Raw genomic sequence first — 18,336 nt, forward strand, 5'->3', positions numbered from 1 at the left:
TAAATAAAATGTCACTATTAATCAATATACTGATAGAAGTAGAAAACAGAGATGCAACTGATGATCTGGTGCCAGATGTGGGTGTGCTGTTGCCAAGCTTACGTCTGCGCACAGCCAAGGCACGGTATGAGTTTGCATCTGAAATTTTAATGTATATTTGTTTTTAAATGCCCTGTCAGTGATGATTTATGTGGATACTTTGATCGCTGTTTTGTTGTGATTCAGCAGCATAAAATCAGGTGACATTGTCCATGACAAAACTAAAACGAGCTTATTCTTTATCGTGGAACTGGATGTGCAATCACAGTGACAATGGATGAGTAACTTATCATCGGAGGGTTGTTCTTAAACTGGAGGAGACAAAAACAAATCTACTTTGGCTGAGTAATTTTGTTCATAACTTTAATTGCATTTCTAAACCTTGCGAGAAGGTGGTAATCTGCCCTGAAGGCATTTCTGCTACTGTTTTAGGGAAGACGGTTATTAGTATTTACTGAGAAAATCATTTTTGTATGAAAGTAATAGACAAACAAAAACCAAAAAGACAAAATGAAACAGCAATAGTCACTGATATTTTATGGTAGTACGTTTTTGTATGAATTATATGCATTATTCCAGGTTCTTTGGGCTAACCCTAAGGAAAGATTTTTGTATCATATGTAGCATGAAACATTTAAATGTCATGGACTTTACTCCATTTTTCCTTCATTCACGGTATTCATACGTTTCCCCACCTGATTGCAGAAGTTCTTTGGGCACAGCCCCCGGCATACAACTAATTCAGGCCAACAGTCAGGCACTTTTATGTATCTTTAGCACTGACGCTCAGCAAGTGAAACTTGTTTAAAACATCTACATGTGGGTTACATTAGCAGGTGACTGCAGGTCCAGACTGTTGAACTGAAAGCAGTGCGTGTGTCTTTATTGCTTTCATTAACATTTCAATTTCATGCTTAAAAGTGCTCTAATCACAAATGTTTATTAAGCTTCTAGTGGTTTACTCACAATTATTTATGCCCTGACTGACCTTATTGAATTCATTCTCCAAGCTTTTTACTATTTATTTTTATTTTGTGCCTAATTCCATGACCTTTTGGAACCAGTAAACAGTTGTTTTGAACAAAAAACACTTCAGAAATCCACTTTCGCTACTTGTCCAGCAAGAAATGTCAGAAAGATAAAGTTTGCAACTAGCTGGTAAACAAAACAGAGCAATTACCTCCTAAAGAGCCGCATATTTCTCTGATGAGTTAATAGAGACCAAAACATGGCCATTGAACTTATATTATTTAGTATTATCACACGTGTAAATGAACCACTGTTTGAACACACTGCTTGCCAGATCTGCTCCATCAGGTGGCACTGTAAATCTTGAGCATCTTAGACTTTGTGACGCTGCTCCTGACTGGATGATAACAGTTGATTGAGGCATTAATCTTGTTCAACTGCATTATTATGTTGGTTCTCTTCAAATTTTGAGGTGTTTGAGAGGTATACTTTCATGCTGCAAGACGTGTCGCAAGACAAAAACACATAGCGTCATTATCAGCCACTGGGGATTGCAGTTTTCCAGCTTGTTCAATAAAGTTATGAAACCTGTAACTCATCTGCAGCGGAATCGTCTTATTATATGACTGTTAACCAAATAGTAATTCTCCTCCTCCTTTATATGATATTTGTGAGGGTTTATGACCTGAGGAGGTGGCGATTCTCATATTACAGAGATAAATTTGAGTGAGCTGCCATGTACAGTCATTACAGTAAGGGTAATAGCCATGTTATCTCTGAATATAAAAACTAGAGTCTGCTGGTGGACTTACTGGCTCCTTTGGTTGTAGCGGACTCAGAATTTTATGTCTTACACCAAATCCAGCAGTAGTAGAGATTTATGTTTGCAATAAGAAGAAATTTACAAATATGTTTTTGCACAAAACCTCTGTGCTTTTATTGTTAAACGGTTACTGTATACTTTGTAGTTACTGTATATTCTATGTGAAAATCAAAAAAGATGGGAAAGGACAAACCAAACTTAAACTTTCTTTGAGTTAACACAGAGCAAACTTCAAAAACTGTGAGCTGCATGTGAGCTCTACAACAGGTTTCTAATACACTACATCGTCTTTTAGAGCTGACATGGCACTCTGCTGCTCAATAAAAAACTTTAAAAGGTTGCTGCTCTTAAGTTGTTTATGATTTTAGGTCTTGCAGCAACCTGCAGATTAATTCTTAAGTGGATTAAAAGGATGCTGTCCCAAAAACCCCATTTGCACATTAGGATCATATAAAGCTACAACTACACCAAGCCAGCTGACAGCCAACTGCCCAGCGGTTTACAGCCAGTTTCCAGTCACCCCTCCTTCTTCGGGGACGTATGTACTTTCTGAGGCGCCCCTTTCAATTACAGAGTGTGACCAAGGTGGCACTTTCTTTATAACATATCGACTGTTTTGATAGCTTTCATACTATTTATTTTGTTTTAATTTAGTGAACAATGTCTAATCATTAGTCTAATCTGTTTTACATTTCTAAATGAAAATGCAAAATAGATAGATTTTGACCTCTCACACACTTTTGCACTGCAAATCACCAAAACTATTCCTAGCAAACATTCCTTCATTTGTAGATTCATCTTGTATATCAGTGGCTCCAAGCCATAATCATGTGAAATAGAAGGTTTTACATATCAGGACATTATTAAAAAAGATGATCTGGTCCTTAAAGGATTTTAAAATGATTTCAACTCATCTTCAGAAGAACAACACCACGTGATGTATTATACCAGGTCATGATTTCTTTAACAAAAACTAAGCCAACATGCAGAAGCACTGTTTGGAAAAACTAAGGACACAACATGCTTCAATAGCTTGTGGAACCACCTTTGACAGCAATAACTTAAAGTAATCGTTTTCTGTCTGACAATGATCAGTTTTTTACCCGTGGGTGCAAAACCATCTCATCTGTTCAAAGGTCTCGTGGTTTGTTCAGATGCAATTTTGCAAACCTAAGTCATGCTGCCATATCATGTTTAGAGAGAAGAGGTTTTCTCCTGGCACCCCTTCCAAATAAGCTATATTTGTTAAGTCTTTTTCTAATTGTACTGTCATGAACTTTAATATTTATCATGCTAACTGAGACCTGTAGAGTTTGAAATGTAGCGCTTAGATTTTTTGCATTGCACGGTCTGATCTTGGGGTGAATTTGCTGGGGATTCCACTCTTGGGAAAATAGAATGTTTTAGACTTGTGAATAATCTTTCTCACGGTAGAAAGATGGGCTTCAAATTGTTTGGACATGGCCTTACAGTGCTTTTCAGATTGACGGGTAGCAACAATAGCCTCTCTAAGATCATTGCTGATGCTTTTCCTCTTCGGCATTGTGCTAACACACACATGAATGCTCCATCTCAGCAAACTGCCAAAACTTGATCACCAGTTAATCAGATTTATTTCATTAGCAGTACCTAGTGCTACTCACCCTCTTGTTTTTCCACACATTGCATCTACATTTTGATGTATTTTTATTAAATAAATATTGGCATAGTGTAATATGTCACATTTTGTTGGTAATCTGAGGTTGTGGTTAATTTTAAGAGCAGTAATGTCCCAGATGATCTTTTAAAATTTTGTCTTGAAACATAAAACCTTAGAATTGACCTTTGACGCTGCAAACATAATATATAGGAAATCTTCATATCACCAGTGTACTGTGGGTTGTGGCCAGATTCCAAAATGTGTTGGTCAAAAAATAGAGGAACATGTTTGAGTACTGCAATAGTGCACTCACTTTTCCATGTTGAACTCAGGGACTGTTGTATCACACCACTTTTTAGTTACTTGACTTGCACATAGACTTTGTGTGCCAAAGACTGTCCAATATACTGTGTAATGCTAAACACTCCACAGACACGAGGCACAAGGCTTTCCGTTTCTATGTGTCAGCCCACAAATACTTTGATAATCCTCGAAAAACATACGTGACCAAACATAAGCTAGGCACGCGTAATCCATATACAGCACCTTACACAATAGTTTAATCAATAAAACAGCATAATCCCTTTTGGTGGCATTTTACACATATACTGTGGTTAATCCCTCCTATTATACAGTTGCCAAGATGAATGGGTACAAAAGGACAGATGGTTTTATGTACACACTGGACATGTCTCCAGTTTATTGCAGAACTAACATAGAACAGACAAACAACCATTCACACCTACAGCCAATTTAGAATAACCATTTAACATACTTAGTGAGACTGTGGGAAGAAGACAGAGTACCTTTGTAGAACCTTCTAACCACTGTACCGTCTTGCTGCCTGACATGCTCCGATACGATACTGCTGTATCTTAGCAGAATTCATTTCCAATAAAAAGCGGAGAATATGAAATTTCTTTATTCTTTTTGCCATTCTTTTAATGTTAACAAAATTGTCTTAGCACACACTTAGCATACTCTACTTTTTTTAGTGGCAGCTGCAAACACATGTGGTAAATAAATGGCTATTTATAGCTATTTATTTTTGATAACTGTTATAACACTGCACTTAGCAAATTGTGTGAGATACATTAGTGTTTATGTCTACTTAAACAGAGACCACACCCCAACCCTCTCATCCCAGTGTACTGAATGTTTTATCGGAATATTTGATATACAATAAAAAAAAAATGCTTATTGCCTGCAGTATATCAGCTTAGACCCTGGAAAATAATTTTCCACCATCCTCTGATAGGGTATAGACCAGGGGTGGGCAACTCCAGGCCTCGAGGGCCGGTGTCCCTGCAGGTTTTAGATGTGTCCTTGAACCAACACAGCTGATTTAAATGGCTAAATTAGCTCCTGCAGTTCTCCAGAGGCCTGGTAACGAACTAATCATGTGATTCTCATGTGTTGACCCAAGGTGAGATCTAAAACCTGCAGGACACCGGCCCCGGGGCCTGGAATTGCCCACCCCTGGTATAGACCAAAGACTGAATTAATTTATGGAGACAATAATCAGCAGATTAATCTGTAATGACAATGGCTACAATACAGGCCTGCAACTAATTAAATCTTGTAAAGTTTGTACAGAAATAACACAGATGACAATTAATTTACATCACAGCTGTTAATTTATGTCATATAAACAAATAATGAGAAAAAAAACTGCTAATACGAGATGTGAAAGTGTTCTTGTAATACCCTGTAGACCTAGAGTCCCTGACTCAGGCCAGCCACTGAGTCAGGGAAGGAAAAAACGTGGTATTATACATTTCCCCAGATCCTCCCATGTAATAAAATAGCAGTACAGAAAGAGATTTAGGTTTCTTTCCAAATAAGGAAGGAGGTTTAGCCATCATAGCTGACTAAACCTCCCCAAGATTGTCAAAAATAAATAAAGGAGAGCAGTGGAGGAAAAGAAGATCTTAAAATATAAAACAAAATGTTCAAATGTACACTCAACAGTCACTTTACTAGGTAACCTGTTCAGTTGCTTGTATATATAGGAATATCTTATCAGCCAATTACAAGGCAGGAACCCGCTGTAGACATGTATATATCCTTAAAACAACTTGGTGAAGTTAAAGCTGAGCATCAATATGATGAAAGAAAGGTGGCATGGTTAGTGTTGCCAGTTGGTCTTGTCTGACTATTTAAGGAGCTAGGGTGTAGCGTTCTAGGGTTTACAGGGAATGGTCTGAAAAAGAGAAAATATCCAGCGAGTGGCAGTTCTGCAGGCAAAAATGCCTCGCTAATGCCAGAGGTGAGAGGAGAATGACCAGACTGAGGCCATTCATTGAGGTGATATCACTAAAATATGTACAGCACAGCAGCTGAAGACCAAAAAAATAAAATAAAATTAAGGGGAAAACAGGAAACCGAGGCTACAATTTGCAGAAGCTCAACAAAATTAAGCAACAAAAGTTAGGAAAAATGTTGTCGGGTTTAATGGGTCTTGATTTCTATTGTGACATTTGCAAGGTGGGGTCAGAATTTGGTATAAAAAACATGAAAGCATGGGTTCATCCTGCCTTTTACCAACCATTCATGCTTGTAGAGGGAGTATAATGTTGTAGGGATATATTCTTAGCACTCGTCGGCCCCTAAGTACCAAGTGATTCCAGTATTGTTGCTGACCATATCCATCATTTTATGTTTGTTGCTTCCAGCAGGATAAAAAAGCCGCTTTCTTTAACGTGACAAAAGTTCACTGTACTCAAATGGCCTCCACGGTCACCAGATCTTATACCTTTGGGATGTGTTGCAATGGGAGATTCACATCATCGATATGCAGCTGATAAATCTGCAACAACCACATGACGCTATCATGTCAGCATGGACCAAAATATGTGAGGCATGTTTTCGACACCTCACTGAATGTATGCCATGAAGAATTAAAAGAAAAAACGGAACTAACCTTGCATTAGTGGCATACACCTAACAAAGTGGGTAGAGGGCGGTTGAATGTTCAGTATGTTAATGCAATTTTGTGAAGTTCTGTTGAATGAAGCCATCTTTATGCTTTCATCATTGGCATCTCACAGCGGAGTCAGCGATGCCAGAAAATTGTTCCATTTGTTGCTTTGTTGCTGTGCCCTGAAATGAATATACACCCCTTCACATTAAATCAGCATTCTTCTGCGGTGAAAATAACCCAGAGAGAGTCTCAGAATTGAGACTAATGTGTAAAGATTATTTTCCTCTCATCTTAAAGTTGGTTATGGCTGGATTTCCCTGAGATATTTTAGAATTGAATGCTTTCATCTATAAAATTTGAAATGCAAAAACAATGATAACAGTCATCTGACACACAACAGTTGATTAATTTCGATTTTTTCTTGTTTCACTGTTAGAATAGTCTGTCTTGTGGTTTCTCACAAGTGTTTTTAAAAAAATTTAAATATGTACAATGTGATGAAATATAGCAAATGTAAGAAATAAAATGTGTACGACTAAATAATATTAAAGAGCTTTTTTTTCTTTTTTACAGTTGGAGAATACAGAGAACACAGCCCGTAGGATTTGTTTTCATAATTACCACAAAATTAATGAGCTAACTGAAACTGTGTGACCTGCAGCAGTTTTGTGTGCATTTTGTATCAAATTTGAGAAAGATTATGTGGTTAAATTTAAGCAACACATGTCCTGTGGAAGATAAACATTCCCTTTATTCATTTACGCTACTGGCCCAGTAATTCATGCTTGTTGGGGTGTGAAACATTCCCCAGTGTATTATCCAACCATATCAGACACACACTATTTCATATTCTAAAATGAAAAATATAAAAAGGTCCTTTTAATAAAACATTTGCTGTTTAACAAAAAGCTTTAAAACTTCCCTTTCCAAATTTATTGGAGAATCACAGTTGGGAAATACACGTTATATCATTTATTATCAACAGCAAACAGTATTCTGTACAGAATTACTATGATACCATAGTAATTCATAACTGACTGATAGTATTCAAGCGTCTTTAAAAACACTTAATAACGCAGTTACATTGTAATGGCACTAAAGCTTTAGTAACATCCACCACTTATGTTGTTTTTTAAGACGTTGTATTATTAATTAAGGCTCCTTAATTAGGGCCATTAACAGGGGAGCCAAATTCTCTGCTACACTAAAGCTGGTAAAATTGTTTTTATTTAATACCTTACCTGGGGTTCAAACTTTGCTCTATGAGCTAAATAAATACATAAATTAAAATAAGTTCTAGGAAATAGAAGTAGCAGGTTCCTTTTACTGTAGATTAATGGCAATTCATGAACGATAAAACTGTTTATTAATTTTTCTTCCACCCTTCCATTCTCTTCTGCTTATTCTTATTATGGTCACACACAGACAACCATTCACACCTATGGAAAATTTAGAATCACCAACTAACTAATTGGTCCCACCCACAGTGGGAGGAAGCCAGAGTACCCCAGGAAGATCCCACACAAAGACAGTGAGAACATGCAAACTTCACACAGACACACACCTGACCAGGTGAGTGAGTCAACAGTGCTAACCACTGCACCACCATTCATTTGGCTTCATGAATGCAATTGTAATGCTTCTAGTTTGATTGAATATTAGGAGAATATATTTTGACTTTCTGTGATATTTTCCACTTAACTTCCATTTAGAAAACAAATTGGTTAAAGTTGCGTGGTCAATATATGCTGTCAGAAGAGCTTTAAAAATGTACTAACAAAAAACAGGGTGGCACAGTGGTGATTAGCCATGTCTTCACAGCATGAAGAACCACCATCTGGCTGGATGTTCTCCCCGTGTCTGCGTTGGTTCTCTCCCTGTACTCTGGTTTCCTCCCATAATCCAAAGACAAGCATGGAGATAGGTTAATTGGCAATCCTGAATAAGTCTGAATGTGAGTGTGAATAGTTGTCTGTCTCTCTGTGCTAGCCCTGTGACAGATTGACAACCTGTTCAACTGACCTGTCTCTTGTCCTGTGACAGTTGGAATAGGCTCCAGCCCACCCCATGACCCTATCTATTTTCTCCGTTAAGCGGCAAAAAATAGATGTATTACATATTGTTTAATAATGAAGATCTAAATCACTCATCTGCCTGCTTTTCTGGGTGTCAGGCTGCTAGTTTGTTCATCACTACTACTTTCCCACACTGTCAATCTCAAAACGGACACTATTTCTTTAGTCAAATCATCTTCTCACCCACTTTCTATGAGACAATCTTTGAGCCCATCAGTCACCTCCTCCCCATTTGCACCTGACCCAAATCACTCAGTGTTCCACCAAGGCCTCAATCATCTTCACCACCACCAGCATCTAGACTCTGTGGGGTCCTGTCCTTTCAAATGATCTCACCTTATTGAACTTCTTATTGAACGTATTTCTTTTACAGTCATGCTTACCATCACAAATAAAGGGCATTTAATTTTACTTTATTGGGATTCAAATGAATCGTAGTTCTTTTCTATGTTGGGGTTTGTTCTTGAGCCTTTTTAATTTTTTTCAAAACTGATAGATAATCTGAAAACTTTGACCTGTGATTTTAGCCCATTATTAAGTGGTTGCTAAATATCACAATGACATCATAAAATATCATGCATGTATGCATTCAAGTTTTGCAGACACAAATTGCATATTATTGCTTGGGAATTAAAATGATAGGTAATTTTTAATAAAGGTATTGTAGGTTCAGAAACCCCAAAACACCTTGAGTTATTTTTACCCCATTCATAGGTGGTTGCTAGGCAACATGATGACGGCATAATATAACCTGCATAAATTAGATGCTGTTGTCGATAATATTCGATTTGGATGAGAACCTTCAGGTGCTAATTTTGGTTTCTTTACTCCTGTTGGTGTAGTAGGACCTCAAGGCAAACAATTATAGATTTGTGTATTATAGTAACACATAAACGTATTTGTACTGGGTTGAATTGCTTTAAATGTTAAGTGAATATCACCTTATTGTTACATTGCAGCTTAGTGTGGGAATATGGTGATGAAACCACCTTGACTTTGAAAATGGGGAGGTAGTTAGTGAGATGGATCACAACTTAGAAGTGTCTGCATTATGCAGGAATATCTTCCAATGTACAGTTTCTAAAAGGTAATAATTGCTGGCTTCATGCTTTCAGTACATGTGACATGGAGCAGTTAGTTGAAACCAAGCACATCTCTTATATGCACCTCTGAAGACATGCATGACATCTGCATGAATAAAAGTAGGTTGTGCAAATGTGTTAAGAAAGGCTCGTCGCCTTTTAATCAGATCGGAGATTCAAATGGTCAAGCAAGGATGTAAGCATCACAAGTATTGCAAATTATTGTTTTGATATAGTGTTCATCCTGTTACTGGGAGCAGTAATTCCTGAGTTTGCTGCACTTTACAGAACAGGAAAAAAACTAAAGGGCAGGGATAAAGCCTACAGTCTTAAAGAAGTATAAGAAGAAATGTGTCTTATATTCGGTAGTGAAATGAATATATGTTCTGTTGTTTTGTTTAGTGTTATTGTGGGTGGGGTAGTGCTTTCACAGTCCTTTGGACGTTTTGCTAAAAGGCATAATTATTCAACATCATTGTTTTGCACTGAATCAATGACAAACACAGGTGGAGCTGGATGAAAAAGGAACCACCTGTTGTGTGACATTTAACTGTTAATTTACATTTTACCTTTGCTTCTCTAAAGAAATGCTTAATTTCAAAATTCCTTTTAGTTTACATGAAAGCGGAACAACTCCATGCTCTGTGAGCAGAAAAAATGTATTTCAGGCATTCTCGACTGGACTGAAAATCTACAGTAATCTCTTGAGGCTGCTTCCTGTCATGTTTCCGTAATTTTTGATGGGATTCATGCACCGCAAACTATTCAGACTGAGTGTGGCAGTTCTGTAAAACTGCAACATCAAAGTTAGACGCTTGCTTGAAAATATCATATCAGAATTGGAGTCTGTTCCATCCCTCTGAGAATAAGTAACAACACATCTATGTCACTTTTTCCTCAAGATTTTTGCAATTGTGGATGAATCTGTGACGATGACAAAACATCAGATAGCCTGAGATGTCTTTTACAGACGAAAACGCGCTTAAATACACACAAATACATTTCCTCACTTTTTATGACTCTTTAACATGCAATTCAGAAATACAAATGTATTCAGACAAGAGAAGTCTTGCCTGCTAAAGAGCCCTAGGGTGTAAATGACTTCATCTAATTGCTGCATTTAGGCAAGCAGTGCAGTTGAGAAAAAAAAGAGCTATTGGAAGGAAAGCATCAGCTGCAGGTGCAAAGGAAACTGTGACGTCTGTTTCTTTTGTGAGAAAAATACACTACTGAATTAAGTTTGTATCATACAAGTATCTGTTATGCAGGTAGAACTACCTGAGTTCATGCTGTTTGCTAAAATGGCAGAACCCTCCCCCCCCTCAAAAAATGCCATCTTCTTCCTGAAATTGCACATGATTTGTCAGAGATGTTACAGAGTCTTTGACAGGCTTATCAAAGGATAATGCGACATCAGAGGAAATTCCTTCAGCTGGCTTTAGTGCTTACTGTTTGTATACAGTGTAACATCTGTGAGTGCTACACTGTACGTCTGTATATTCTCTGAACACTAGTCATTATATTGCAGTTTTCACTGTTTTCAGCTCAGTGCAACAAAATTAGTGCTATCAGTAAGCTGTTGAACCATTTACTTGACTGAATGGTATACTGGCAGACCCAGAGGTTCAATTACGTAAATCCATTCATTGTCCAAATGGAAAGTATTGATTGAATTGAATGTAGGGATGTTAAGATGTCCAGAAAAGATTACTTGCGGAGAGAAATTCCTGTGGAGACCAGAGGAGGGGAAAAAGAGTGCTTTGTAAAAATCTAAACTCAAGAATGTATTTTGTCACAGAAAATGCTTGAAAGTACAAAAGTAGTTACTCAAAAAACTCCCCAAAAAACCCGATAACATAGTTAGTAATAAGTCTTACAGCGGTCCACAGTAACGTGACAGCACTTGAGGGATACTGATTAGTTCTACATAATGTAATTAGGTAATCAGTCATTAACGTGACTTATTCTGTGTAAATAGATTTTATGTTATATTTTGTCTTTGTTCTACTGACATTCACATTTTTTACCTGAATATGGCACTGCAAATTAGACCATAGCACAGCAGTGTAATACATCAATGCAGATTTCAAATGAGGGGTATGACAATTTATAAAAAGACGTTATCGCGTTTTCTTGCAATACTTTTTCGAAACACTGGCACTAAAAACAAGCAGGTTCTATAAATAAAATCGCTTCATTAGTTTGACTCCCCATGGTGGCCCTTCTTAAGGGAATAAGGTTAAAGTGAATGAGGTTAACTATTTGCAGTGAGGAACAGAGATGGGCAGTAACGCGTTACTTGTAATCAACATAGTTAGTAATATGATTACAGTAATGCGTTACTTGTAATGCGTTACTGTAATCTGATTACTTTTTTCAGGTAACGAGTAAAGTAAGGGATTACTATTGCAAAAACGGTAATTAGATTACAGTTACTTTCCCGTAGGAACGCTGCGTTACTGCGTTACTAAAACCGTGATTTTTTTTGCCAGAATGTCTCATGACAGTGACGTAAGCAAGTGCGACGTTCGTGACAACAGCGGTGTGCAGATCAACAATGGATCATATATGGAATGCAGGAGAGAGTATGAGCGTGCAGCGTTTAAAGCGTGGAAGTACTGACCTTATTTTGAGTTTAATTCCATAAAAAGTGACAAAAACATTAGCGTCCGTTGTGCGTGGGAAGAAAACTTCTCTTTACCACAAAAAAAACCCCTAAACTTCCAAGCAAGCACCAAGTGCGCTGAGAAACTCGTGGATTCTTCAACTGACCGCCGCGGCACACCTGCACCAAGGCAAACCTCCGCCTACGCCAGTCCTGCTTTAGAGGTGAAAATAGAGCAACAGGACCGGTAGTCTTTGATGTTATTTATTTTCTGCTGTGTTTTACTTGCATCTATTTGAAAGACTGAGTGTAAACACAAAAAATAAATAAATATTTTATGTGCTGGAATGTGCAGAAAATAAGTTTAAATAAATTTCTTCCAGTCAGAGAATGTTGCATATAATTATTGATGTATAAAGTTAAAAGATTAAAACTAAAAAAACAAGTTTTAAAAAGGGACTTTTCCATTTGATTACATTTTGTATGATGGATTATGCAGAAAAAGTAGAATTGGGCTGAAAGATCTATTGCTTTATCACCTCTTCAGGTTGTAAATTGTGTTTTTAAAAAGTAACTAAGTAATTAATTACTTTTGAAAACAAGTAATCAGTAAAGTAATGGGATTATTTTTTTGGGGGAAGTAATCGGTAATTAGTTACTGATTACTTTTTTCAAGTAACTTGACCAACACTGGTAAGGAATCAGAAACTCATGGGGAAAATGGGGGAATTGGTGAAAGCCACCCAGGCAGCCAGTCAAATTAACACATTAATGAAGTTGAATAATAATGATAATGAACACACACACACACACACACACACACACACACACACACACACACACACACACACACACACACACAAAGGATGTTACTTGTTTCTAATTGTTGTCCTCAGTTACACCAAAGCAAAAACATCAGTCAAAAAGTGAAAATTTTTATTTTATTTTATTCATTTTATTTACAAACATCCAAATCAAATCCTTAATTCTTAATCAAATTCTTCAATAATTGTATTTTTACTTTGGCGTGAATTGTGTAGTGGATTATATTGCGTACGCACATTAGTTTGTTGAATCTGGCAAGTGTTGGCAACGGTTGTGACAAAAGCCTTCTTTCTTCCACTCTGTGCCGTGTGTGGTTGTATGGTTATATGCCAGACTTCCTCTCGCAGAGGAAGAGAGAGATGCTGCCATTGAGTGTAGGGTGGATGTGTTACTTTGTGGACAAAAATTAACCGGTGTTGTACATTAATTAAATTGTACTAATTAGTTTTAAATCACTAGATTTTCTGTGCCATCTAAGTTCAACCTAGCTGCTTTTTAATGTTTCACGTGACATAGAAAGTGGAGTTGCTTAAACAGGAAAAAAAAAAGCGGCTTATAAGACTATAAAAATATGTCTCTCAGGAGTGCATAATATCAAACTGTTGTTTAATGAACACTAACTTTATCAGGATAAAAACGAAGATGCTGGCATTGCGAGACATAAAAAACAAGGAACAAAAAGCCCACCAAAAAAAGGCTTCAGAGTATTAGGACCCTTTAAAATGTAATGGGATAAACATTGGAATACAAGTCTGTCAAGATCATCTCATTTCCTTTAATCTAAATAAAGCTCACTGCTTTGTGAGTGTCTTCTGATGTTTACATAATTGGGATGAACTTGGCTCATTAAAGATAGAAGCAGCAACTTTGAGCTTTAAGACAAAGTGGTTCTTGGCTTGGTAAATCTAAAGATTAAAATTTACAAGGTTGAAATCTCAGCAGTTTGGAGCTATAAATAGGCAGAGAGAAAACTGAAGGTAAATCAGAGAGAGCCATTTGAAATATATAGTTTCACTGACATCAATGTAAGTCTGAAAGGAGCAAGAATTTACCAAAATGTCAACACCAATGCATTTAAGCTCAACAAACCAAAATGCCAGCCTTGCACTTTCCATGAATTGTCAGTTTGGATGCCATTTTGATGTGAAGCTCATATTTTTTGGTTTCATTGGCATCTAATTTTTTTTAATGCAACCGAAAGAAAAGGTGAAGTGCTATAATTTAATATAATCTAAAACCAAAATGTAAGATTAAAAGTATCCAGTTCCAATTAAGGCAATCACATTAATACTAAATCTGGCCACGTTTTATAATGATAAAATTATATATGTATCACTGCTGTTCTTTCACCGGGAAAGAGCAGTAACATTTTCTGCCACATTGAAAAGAACAAGGCCCTGTTCCTGGAAGCATCTTCAATAAACTGTGGCTTTAAAAATAAGTCCAATCAACTCTGAGTATGCTCACCATGAGTTAAACATACGCATGGCTGTAGAAAGAAAGCAATCACCAATAAAGCGTTGATAGCATAATTCACCAATGGCTAAATAAAAAGCAGACTTTCCATTTTAATCTAGTGGACTGAACGATATGTATGTGTGTCAGTGTGGGTTTATCTTAAAAAAAAAAAAAACAGGATGGGAGAAAATATTGATTTTAATTACCTTGGACCACTCTGTTGTCATTTGTGGTTATAATTTATCCACACATACTTTTTAGAATCTTATTTAAGTTTTAAATCAAATTATTCAGGTGTAACCTGACAGGACCAAAATTTAGGTGCACTGTTCCAAAAAATAGTAATGTCAAAGTATTTTACTGTGTAGTTTACAGTTGTGTACTGTTTTTCTAGAATATCATTACATTTACATAAGTAGACTGTGATCTGACACGTCAAATGTAAAATAACATAACATCACTGTAAATGTAATTTACCTTATTTTTATGGGACAGTTATTTTCTGTTATTTCACGGTCGTTTTACGATGTTTTTTTGTAACAGTGTGACTGAAAATAAAAATGTGGAGAAACAGATCGGCCACAGTTCACTGATGGACCAGTGATGCAGTAACTCAGACATGAATAAACTCTGGGCAGATCTGCTCTCAAGTCTGTTTTTTATTACATAAAATGAAAAACCAAAACAATTTTTGCACCAGTTTTTGAAAAAATTCAGTAAAGACATAAAACACTTATGAGCTGTAAAAATCTTTTTTTTTTTTTAGAAGATTTTATTATTTCTGCCATTAAAGTTTGATAAGATTCATAGAAAAACTATTCTTATATTTTTCTCACTTTATAATCTATTACAGCAATTACACAGAGTTACTGCATAATGTTATTGTATAACATTATATAATAAATTCCCCATATTGGCTTCTTTTCATTGGACACCTGTTAAATTCACAGTTTAAATTTAAAATCATTCTCCTGACACACGACATCTTAAAAATTCAGGCCCCATCTTAACCTCATAGAACTGCATCAGCCCAATAGTATAAGTAGAATTGGAGCGCCTTCAGTTTTCCCTCCTCTGTGAAACCAGCTCCCAGTTTGGATTTAGAAGACACACACCTTCTCTACTTTTAAGATATGACTTAAAACTTTGATTTTTGATAAAGCTTATAGTTAGGGCTGGATCAGGTGACCCTGAATCCTCCCTCAGTTATGTCAGATATGGTTTGCTTATGGAGCCATGATAAACTACCTTTGGGATGGTCTGGTTCGTTTTAGACCCACTGAGGCTGATTTAGGTGATTTTCAGTGAAAAATGAGCTAGTGAGGTTCATACTTTAAATTTTAGGTTCTAAACCTTGGAAAAGGTTGTTTGACATGGTTATTTCTTTTGACTGAAATTTAACCAGAGATGTTCAGAACACAGTCAGACTGTCTGCAGGCTGTATTTTAAAAAACACTTTAAAGCACATTTAACCCAGGTCTTACAATCTTAAAGTCATTTTTACTTTGATTCACAACATCTCCAAGATCCCAACTGTGACAGACATTTTTCCACCACTGCGACTGATTGCAACACAGTAAATGAGATATCACAGATGAGTGCGTTATGTGTCTAAAGCTTGATACGGAGAAGTGTGATTTAAACATTTATTGCTACAGTAACATAAATGTGTCCAGTTCAAGGAAACTGGCAGGCAGCCTGACAGCTTCCCTAATGCCCAGACTCACAGAGTTAATAGAGTTTATTCTTCGCTTATAATAAATCTGATTTAATTGCTGTTTGTAACCTTGCACTAACTACTGATTGAATATAAAGCAATCACGTTAAGTACAAAACACACCAAACTAATGTCTAACTGGGATTTCAGTGTTTGTAAGAAGAAAACAGATTAATTCACTCTGCTCTGAGGTTTGACAGCGACTTCAAGAATGATGAAATTAATCAAAGCGTCTGTCAGCTGGTTCAGGTGGAGTGGGACGAGACTGTCAAACTCAAAATTAGTTGCAAAAAACCTGGTTTTCGTCCGGCTTTACTTTGGTTCTTGCTTTTTGCTTTGTGTGTTGCCTTTCATATTTACTTCCTGTTTTTGCCTTCTAACTGATTTCCTGATGCTCTCACGTGTGAGTTCTTTTAATGTGATTTGCTGCTGTGGCTTGACTGTTTTCACCTGTGTCTTGCTCACCTGTGTCTCACTCTTTAACGTTGTGTTTATTTTAACCTCCGTGTACAGCACTTTGTGACTGCCCGCGAAAAGTGCTTAATGAATAAACTTTACTTTCTTACTTACATCTATGACATGTTGGTTAAAACGCGTCTTGTATATGTATCATGCTCTCTTCTTCTTTGTACCTTTTCAGACTGTTTGCTATCCATGTATTTTTCTATAGCTGAGACTTTCTTGGATTTCTGTCATGTGGATTTTGTATTTAGACCTCTGCTAATGTTTGCTTTTGTTATTACTTCCCTTTCACGTATGCATTTTGTGACAGATCACAAAATGTAACATCCATAAATAGTTTGCCGTTTTGTTTAGCTAAACTAAAAATGATGCACACCATAGTGGTTGTGTCTAGGCAAGTATTAAACATGTACATGAAGTGGCACTTTTCACTGGACACTGAACTAGTGATATCAAGCTGGTGATGTCACAAGTCAGTGCAGGTAGTTTGCAAGTAGTTCATCAGAGCAGCTATCTGTTCTTGCTTGTCAAATTTGGTGACTATGTTAAGAATTAATCCAATACATAAATAAATAACAACAGAACAAAATATTTAAACTACTCTGCATTGTAATTTTGTGATTTTTCTCTTTGAGATTCAACCGAATCTCTTGTTCACACATAGTTATCAGATTCCTTATTATAAAATATTGACCACTTAATGCCATAACAGCTCAAATGGTGATGATACGTCAATATTTTGGTCACTGGTTCAGTTTTCTTAGGCTTCAAGCATAGTAACATCACCAGCGGAAAATTAAATAAAATCACATACTAAGCTCCATAAACCAAACACATTATCTAGGTGATAATTTGACTGTGTGTTTCTTGAGAATAGTACCCTATAGGCAAACAAACAGCTGCACAATACCCAACCATAATTGTCCTTCTGTTCCATGGGTGTGTAGGAAGAGTTAATTGCTATTCTAAAATGTGTATAAAATGGTATCTACTGTAACTAACCCTGGTGTTAGTAAACACATCAATGTTAAACATGTACAACATACATTACATGTGTCTTGTTGTTCTTAAGTAAAATATGTAGCTGGATTCATGGACTCAGGATTCAGGAACTGAAAAGTAAAATTTCAGACTACCAGATGGTGTACTTTTCAGTGTCTGTAAACCTTTCATACACAGAATCACAAGTGTATCATTAACTGGCAGGTCCCTCGAACATATTATCATACTGGTAGAGTGCTCTGAATATATTATTCATAGAGCCTGATAACTGTGTGGGATGTCTGTGGAGGAGTGGGGATAGAAGCAGGATCTACTGAATTACAACTAATATGACTAACAACAGCTAATGTCTCATTTGCAACAAGCTTTTATTTGAACAATCATGCTACACGTTCATACAGTAAATTCTGATTTGGAACAGCATTAGTAAAAAAGAAGAAAACAATTTCAGTGATATAAAATGGAGGAGAAAACAGTGAATCCTCTGTAGAGGAATTTTTATTCTGTTAACAACTTCAAAGAGTTCTTGATTAGAACCTTACTGGTATTGAAGGTTTCAAGGCTGACATAAATATTGATGTGAGGAGCTACAGAGGAACGTCTCTCACATGGTAGCACAGCTTCTATCTATCTATCTATCTATCTATCTATCTATCTATCTATCTATCTATCTATCTATCTATCTATCTATCTATCTATCTATCTATCTATCTATCT

Source organism: Haplochromis burtoni, unplaced genomic scaffold, assembly GCF_018398535.1.
Source record: "Haplochromis burtoni strain Fernald_Lab_line unplaced genomic scaffold, NCSU_Asbu1 Contig_21, whole genome shotgun sequence".
Classification (NCBI taxonomy): Eukaryota; Metazoa; Chordata; class Actinopteri; order Cichliformes; family Cichlidae; genus Haplochromis; species Haplochromis burtoni.